The 8,357-nt window shown below is 43.9% G+C and overlaps 2 non-coding genes across 2 annotated transcripts; both read left to right on the top strand.

Moving 5' to 3' along the window:
* The first annotated feature begins 1,730 nt into the window (after positions 1 to 1,730).
* LOC136828458 (U6 spliceosomal RNA) lies at positions 1,731 to 1,834 on the top strand. The gene has a single exon (XR_010850050.1). It is a non-coding gene; the product is annotated as a U6 spliceosomal RNA (small nuclear RNA).
* Positions 1,835 to 3,323: 1,489 nt separating this feature from the next.
* Positions 3,324 to 3,442, top strand: LOC136828455 (5S ribosomal RNA). Its single transcript, XR_010850047.1, has one exon. It is a non-coding gene; the product is annotated as a 5S ribosomal RNA (ribosomal RNA).
* Positions 3,443 to 8,357: the final 4,915 nt, after the last annotated feature.

Raw genomic sequence — 8,357 nt, 5'->3', positions numbered from 1 at the left:
CTTACCTGCCAGATATATATATAGCTGTATTCTCCGAAGGTCCGACAGAATTTCAAATTTCGCGGCACACGCAGTGGCCGGTCAGGTGGTTAGTACCCATTCCGCCGCTGGGAGGCGGGTATCAGGAACCATTCCCATTTTCTATTCAGATTTTCTCTGTCGCCGGACTGTCAACACCTGTTGTCAGTTCCTCCGCCATTTGATTTCGAAATTTGTTGTCACTTAAGTATTTTGGTTGTTTTTGGTATTCGACTGGATCTGTGACTTGGCATACGCTCTTTGTGGACCGTTTTTGATTTTGCTTTTGACTTTTCTTATAATTAAGATGTCTTACCTCTAGCTATCGAGTCTGTAGCTTGGGTGAATGTAAGGTGAGGCTATCAAGACTTTGATAGTTCCTCACTCTTTATGTATGATATGTAAGGGTGTTCAATGCTCTATGATAATCGGTAATGAATGTGTGGGATTGTCTGAGGGTGAGTGGAAGAAATATGAAGCCTATATGCTTAAATTGGAGCGTGATAGGCTGAGGAAATCTTCCTCCTAGAGTGCATCCTTAGTTGGACAGTCAGGGTTTTCTCCTACTAGTAACCCTGTAGTAATTTATTATTAACCCTGTAGTTTGTTGCTGCAGAAGGTAATTCCCTGGCTCTCGTGTGGAGTCAATGCGTGCTCTTGAAACTAAAGTGAATGCAATTCAAACGCATAGTGTTAGTGCTAGTGCCCCTAGTGTTGTGGAGGGGGTGTCAGATCGGCCCTATAATGCCTCTAGGCCTGGACCTCTGTCGAACTCCCAGGACCAGGGAGGGGGCATGTCGAAAGCCGCATGAGGGTTACGGGGCTTCCCACCGATCTGGCGTCCCTTCGGCAGGTCCTGATGACGCTACCCAGGCTGCCAGGGATCGTGCTCAGGCACGCATCCTGAAGGATTGCTTCTCGTCCTCCGACACGCCCTCCCCGCCACGGGGTTGGAGCTCGGTTGGACTCTCGCCCTCTTAAGAGAAGCTTAGAGGAGAGGACGCCACGTCCTCTTCCTCTAGACGTTTGTACTCTTCCCCGAAAGTTGCGTGGATATTCCTCTACAGAAGAGAATAAAGTGTTTTTCGAATGATCACTCTACTCGACCCCTGTCGCGCTAAGGCAAGGGCTAGAGCTTCTTCCCCTGTGGAAGGAAGTATACGTCTCTCGCCCCTTTCCTTCTCTCAGGTTCAGCCCTTCTCCCGAGAGAGTGGCTTCTCCAACGCGTAAGATTTTGTTGGGTTTGCAACAACAGCTGGATGCTCTCATGAATCTTTCAAGATTCGAATCTGCCTGTTAAGAGGTACAGACTTTCACCCGTCTCGTCTTCTGGGAACGATACAGAGCGTCTGTCTTCTAGAGAGAGTGTTTAGTGGCTTCCTATTCGTCTTCCCGAGTTGAGGTGTTGGCCTTTTCTCTTGTCTCGCACCAGGAGCGCGTCTTGCTCTTCGTGCGCTTCTCACGCTTCACGCTCCTCACCTTGACGCTCGGCGCGCTTAGCCATGACGCGCTTCGCGCCACGCTGTGACTCTCTTCTAGTACTTGCCATGGAGCCTCTCGCGCGTCACGCCATGACGCTCCGCGCTCGCTTCGCCGTATAGCTTCAAGTCTTGTGTTGACACCGCTCCAGTTGTTCATCATGTCGCACAACTACCCGCTTCAACATTTGATGTCCTTCTTAATTTAGTTCCGATCAGCGAAGTTAAGCACCAGTACTTGCTTCGGCAGTACATATACTAATTGGAACGATACAGAGAAGATTAGCATGGCTCTTGCGCAAGGATGACACGCTAATCGTGAAGCGTTCCACATTTTTATGTTTACTATACGTACTCTAGTTGACGACTTCTTCGTTCGCTGGAGTTCCCGCCACGTATCAGCGAATCGGAACTACTTTCACCACTCACTCAAGACCCACCAGCTGCGGAAGAACATCCTCTTTCGTCACAGCCTTTGTATGAAGAGAAACTTCTTTCGTCTTCTTCTTCCTCTGATTATCAGACTCTGGATTTTTTCTTAGGGATCTGTTTCCTGAGACTTTTCAACCTTCGGCTCCTCTCTCCACCCTCGCAGTTGTCTTTGTCTTAAGGAGCGTTTGACGAAAAAAATCGGAAATAAAATTTTCTGGGATATTTTATATATGGCATCATACATATCCTGACTATCTTCTCAGAAAGTTTTATTTAAAAGTTCGCCACAGTTAGAAGTTATAAACAAAACAGTAACCTATCATAGTCAAATTACATTTTTCATATAATGTAATGATATTGTCAGTATATCGGTGGTAATTTCCTTTTAGCTATGAAATAATATCTAATGCGATCTATGGCAACCCTGTGGACATAGTACGCATCAGCTTAAAGACAGGAATGCCGCAGGGCAGTCAGTGGCAGTCAGTCAGTAGCAGCTCAGAGCTTGACTAAGTAAGACGTCTCGCTGGCCAACCTCAGCCGTGTTTTGACACTCGCTTCATTTAGCTTCATTTAGCGAAGTTATATTACTTTGCAGGTCTATTTTTGGCTTTTCATTATGTCATAAAAACATCACTGTGTAACGGCAAGCAAATAAATACACAGAGAAGCAAAAAATATCGTTTTTCTCAAAACTAAAGTTATCGACATTCAAACTGCATCTCCTTCATAACGCTTTGCACCGATCTCAGATACAAAAAGTAAACGAAAGCTAAATGTTTGCATAACAAAGGGGCTTCCATGGGAAGCAACACGAGACCCGCACCACGAGAAAGAGTTTTTTCCCGAAGGAATGTCACTTCCAAGAGAGGTAGCAAGTGACTCCCTTCTTCTCCAGACTCCCTTTGCAACCAGGCTTCATTTTGCACAGGCCTGGAAAGAGTGAGGGGCAGACGTTTGGTCCCTCCTACTGTTAGAGAGAGGTTACTTGATTCCCTTCCTGTCTCCTCTTTTGTTTTTGTTTCCCAACTGCCTTCCTGTCAAACAGAAAATTGTTTGACCTGCTCGAACAGATGTTCGAGCGGAGAGCAGTGGAACAGATATTGACTCGGTGTTCCCGGGATTTTACTACAGATTGTTTCTAGTCCCGAAACTTTCAGTAGGCTGGAGACCCGTCTTGGACGTCAACAGGTCGAACAACTTGGTCCGGAAGGAAAAGTTCAAGATGGAGACCTGCAGTCAATACTAGGAGCCCTTCATCCCGGGGATTGGATGGTATCTTTGGATCTCCAAGATACTTATCTTCACGCCCCAATTCATCCACGTTCGGTGAAGTATCTCAGGTTGTCTTGGGGACTAGACGTACCAGTTCAGGGCTCTCTGCTTTGGACTCTGCACAACGGCCATACCACGTTGAAAACACCGCTTCTCGTCCGATCAGCGAAGTTAAGCAACGTTGGGTCTGGTCAGTACTTGGATGGTTGACCGCCTGGGAACACCAGATGCTGTTGGCGTCACATTTTGCTCCAAGGGTGTTTACGTCTCATGAAAAACGTTGCGATGCAGTTGCATCTGTCGCACGTCAGGATCTCACTCTACTTGGACGACTGGTTGATTCGAGCGTCGTCGAAGCGAAGGTATCTGGAGGACCTTCAGTTGACTCTGCAACTCGTGAAGTCCCTGGGACTTCTGGTCTGTGGAGAAGTCGCAGCTGATCCCCTCACTGTCCATTGTGTCTGGGAATTCAGATCTATTCAGCGGCTTTTATAGCGTCTCCGTCGCAAGAATGGCAACTTCTATGTACGCAAAAAAAGTTTCGGCCTTCTTGGAAAAGGAAACATGCTTGGTGAAGGAAGGAATGAGTCTGCTGGGGACCATTTCCTCGCTGGAGAAGTTTGTTTTCTGGGAGTCTGCATCTCAGGCCTCTTCAGTTCTTTTGTTGGAGAACTGACAAAGCAAGGAAGACTTGAAAGAGGAATTGAGAATTCTTCCTTATATAAAGAGGATCTGTGGTGGTGGCTCGATCCAACGTGAATTGCAGAAAGGATCTCCCTCAAGCTTCTGAACCCCAACCTAGTGTTGTTTTTCCGACGGGTCGTCAACAGGTTGGGGGCAACACTAGAGAGGAGAGAAAGTGTTAGGAACCTGGAGAGAGGAACAGGTGTCCTGGCACATCGACTTCAAAGATTTGGCGGCTATCTTTTAGCTCGCCAATTCTTGAGGTCCAAGTTTGCAATCGTGTAGTTCTAGCAAACTCGGACAATACTTGTTCCCTGTTCAGCCTTGCAAGAGAGATTATTCTTTGAGCCTATGCTCGCAACATTTCGATTCTCACAAGTTTTGTGGCAGAGGTCGAAAATGTTCGAGCAGACCTGCTCTGTTGGCGCCATCAACTCCTGCCGAAGGAATGGACCCTTCATCAGGAGGTTTGCCAAGATTTTTGGAAATTTTGGGGTCGCCATCTTGTGGATATTTTCACGACCTCAAGAACAGCAAGGCTCCTCTGTAAAGCTCTTCTGTACTCGACCCTGGGGCAGTTGCGATAGTTGCTCTTCCCTGGGATTGGACGGGAATAGATGTTTACGCCTTTTTCCCGTTCTAAATTCTGGGAGAAGTCATACGCAAGTTCGCGGCCTCACAAGGGACGAGGATGACTCTCATCCCCATGTTTTGGCCTTGAACCACTGGTTCTCGGAGTTTCTCTTCTGGTTGGTAGACGTTCGAGGACCCTTCCTATGAGAGCAGACCTGCTCATACAAACCCACTTCACGAGATATCTTTGAATCTCCCCGCTCTGAACCTGACTGCTTTCAGACTATCGAAACTTGGTCAGAGCGAAGGGGTTTTTCTGGCCAGGTGGCACGGGCCATCGCTAGAGCCAGAAGTTCTTCATCTAAAGGATATATCTAGCGAAGTGAGCAACCTTCAAAGGTTGGTGTAGAAAGAAGGGCTTTTCCTCTTCCTCTATCACTGTGAGCCAGGTTGCGGATTTTCTCCTTTACTTAAGAGAAAAACTCGATATAGCAGTTCCGACTATCAAGTGTTATCGAGCATGCTTTCGATTGTATTCAGACACAGAGGATTAGCTTTGTCTGACAATAAGGACCTCCACGATCTTACGAGCTCTTTCAAGACGTCCAAGGTTCCTCAGCTGATTTCCCCTGCTTGGAACTTGGACGTAATGCTCAAGTTTTTGATGTTTAGTCCTTTTGAGCCTCTCCACTCTGCATCTCTTAAGGATGTTACTCGAAAACGGCATTCCTCCTCGCGGCGAAGAGAGTGAGAGAAGTTCGAGGCCGTCATGTGGGCTTCAAGGAACACAATGCTGTCTATTCTTTAAGCCCTAAGTTCTTGGCTAAGAATGATAGGTCTTCTAACCCTTGGCCTAGACACTTTGAAATTAAAGGTTTAGCAGACCTTATTGGACAGGAACCTGAGGGAGTTCTATGTCCAGTTAGAGCTCTCAAGTACTACCTTAAAAGAACACAGGACACTCGTGGTCCATTGGATGTTTTATGGTGTTCTGTGAGGCAACCAGTTAAACCTATGTCGAAGAATGCACTGGCATTCTTCATTAGGGACGTCATTAAGGGACGCACACTCTAGTTGTGACGACTCCAACTTCAAGTTGTTGAGAGTTAACGCTCACGAGGTGAGGGCAGTTGCTACCTCCATGGCGTTCAAGAAAAATATGGTACTCAGTGACATTTTTAGTGCCACATTTTGGCAGAAGTCAATTCGGTGTTTGCCTCACACTCTTGGCAAGATGTTTAGGTAGCATACGAAATTGCTTTTCGCTGGGACCATACATTGCTGCCTCAGCAACCTTGGGGACAAGGGGTAACTCTGATCCTATCCCCTTTTTTAATTGTGTTTTTTGTGGTTGTTGGGTCGACTACTGGAGGCAGTCTTCCCAATCCTTTGCAAACTAACGCTTTAGGTGTTGGTTAGGTGGTTAGTAATGCTCTTTTGTCCTCTTTGTATGGTCTATGATCTAGTCACATTGTGGTCACGCCCCGTTGACAGATCATCTAGAAGTCGCCAGCTATATAGGTCACTACCTCGCTGGGGTCTCTAGTAAAGCAGAAGCAGACTAGAGTGACAGTAACCACTCAGTCAGCTACGCTATCAGATAAGGAACCAAAATAATTTTACCAATAATTGGTTTTTTCCTATTTCTTGGCTGTCTCTACCCCCTCCAAAGGTGGTATTCAGCTATATATATATCTGGCAGGTAAGTCTCATGAACAAAATGATATTTTAATGATAAAATAAAGTTTGTTCATACTTACCTGGCAGATATATATATTTATATTGCCCTCCTCCTCCCCTCAGGAGACAGTGGCGTTAGAAAATCTGAATAGAAAATGGGAATGGTTCCTGATACCCGCCTCCCAGCGGCGGGAATGGGTACTAACCACCTGACCGGCCACTGCGCAGCCGCGAAATTTGAAATTCTGTCGGACCTTCGGAGAATACAGCTATATATATATCTGCCAGGTAAGTATGAACAAACTTTATTTTATCATTAAAATATCATTTTCATTTCCCTTCGGGTTCAAACCCCGTTTTATTACTACAGTACTGTACTAAATCATTTTATGGGGTTCACATACTGGTTTCATAAATTTTTATGTACTGTTTATCCAAAATCTGACTTTTGCCAACTGATATTCTACTATACCTTGAAATATGATAGTATAACTATATATTTAGATGCTAGAAAATATTGAGGTGGCAAAGTTGGTATATGTGTACTGTATAGTATTACCATTTAAATTCTAAATTTCTTTACTCATTTACATTGAATCACATACCCCTACTAACATGGGTGGCTACACAAGTCACTGCCATATCCGTACTTTAACTGCCAAATTGTGTATGAACCCCTGTACAGTAAAGTTCAACTCTAGCCCACTTCATTCACCTACTCCAAAGGCTTATCTACAGCAGGTTGAAGCACTCTTTATAATACACCATTTACCTTGCATGCACTCTTTTGCTTCCTGAACATCAAGGCCCTTCTGGTTCATCTATCCAGACAATTTTAGGTTTTCCTCTTCCCTTCTAAGACTTTTGAATTAGAGACATTTTCCTACTACCTTATCATACCCCATTCTTTCCAAATTCCCAAACCATCTCAAAACAATCTGATCCTTCCTTACACCTAAGCTAACCTTTCTACAACATGTGCTTATCTCCCCATTTTAATTCTTATTACGCCATTTGTACTAATCAAACAGTTTTTCTCAGCAACTCCAACCTTTATTCTTTCATTTGCACTCAACTCCCACACCTCACTCCCATTACAGAGAAGTTGGTTCAAAAACCCTTCATACATACCCATCTTGTCCTCCAAGAGCAATCCAAAGTTCTCTCTAATCTTTTTTTTTTTTTTTTTTCCACACATTCTTCTACCTTTCTAGCTTAATCTCTTCCTTGGCTCACCTCTTTTCTCAGCCTACCACAGTCTCTACCATAATCTTTCATATTTTCTCCTAAACATCTCTGTTAAACAACCACTTCCATCCTTCCACCACCCATATCAACATTGATTGCGCCATCTTTGTGATTTCCATTACTCTCATGACCTTTTTCTTGCTACATTCACTATTAATTTTCTCCTTATGCAAACATTTTCAAAACTCTCTAACTAGTTTCTGCAACTTCTCTTTAATACAGTATCCCCAATTTGTACTGTATTATATGCATGCCATCAACCACTCCACACTATATTCACAGTTAATTTTTATATCCCACAACTTTCACCAACATCTTTTGCCCTTTCTCTGACTGCTTGCATCATTCCACTCATACAGATATTGATGGTTGATGGCATGCATATGATACAGTAAAAATTGGGGATACTTAAAAGAAACTGAAGAAACTAGTAAGAGTGTTGAAAATGTCTGCAAAAGGAGACATAAGTCACCTTAGTCTCAAGACTTTCATACAAAATCTGTCACTCTCACTCATCTGCAAATTCTAACATAGATTTCACAGCCATCATGAAAAACTTTCAGTTGCTATCAAGAACTTATCTTAAATACCATACATCTGTAATTGTACACTCCATTGTTACATTTTCAATTGATTCTGTTTGTAAGCTTTTTTATCCGAGATTTGGTCCATGTATGCAACATACAGCTCTCTCCCTTTGCTTTCAAACTTTGTATAACTTAAATAACAAACGTGTTTTGATACACATAGCTGAGTCAGTCTTACAATTGCCTCCAAAACTTTATGATTATTACGACAAAGTACCCATTCACTGCTTGTGTATGCTGATTTAATGCTTGCTTAAGAATATGTAGTTTGAGTAGTGAACAAGGATCTTGAGTGAGACATATAACGAGCTAAATTTATTTTAAGTGAAACGTGCTGACTAAATTTTTTTCTTTTATATGCCAGTGCCATACTGTTCTTACT

Source organism: Macrobrachium rosenbergii, chromosome 42 (genome assembly GCF_040412425.1).
Source record: "Macrobrachium rosenbergii isolate ZJJX-2024 chromosome 42, ASM4041242v1, whole genome shotgun sequence".
Taxonomy (NCBI): domain Eukaryota; kingdom Metazoa; phylum Arthropoda; class Malacostraca; order Decapoda; family Palaemonidae; genus Macrobrachium; species Macrobrachium rosenbergii.
This window is presented reverse-complemented; position numbering and strand designations above follow the sequence as displayed.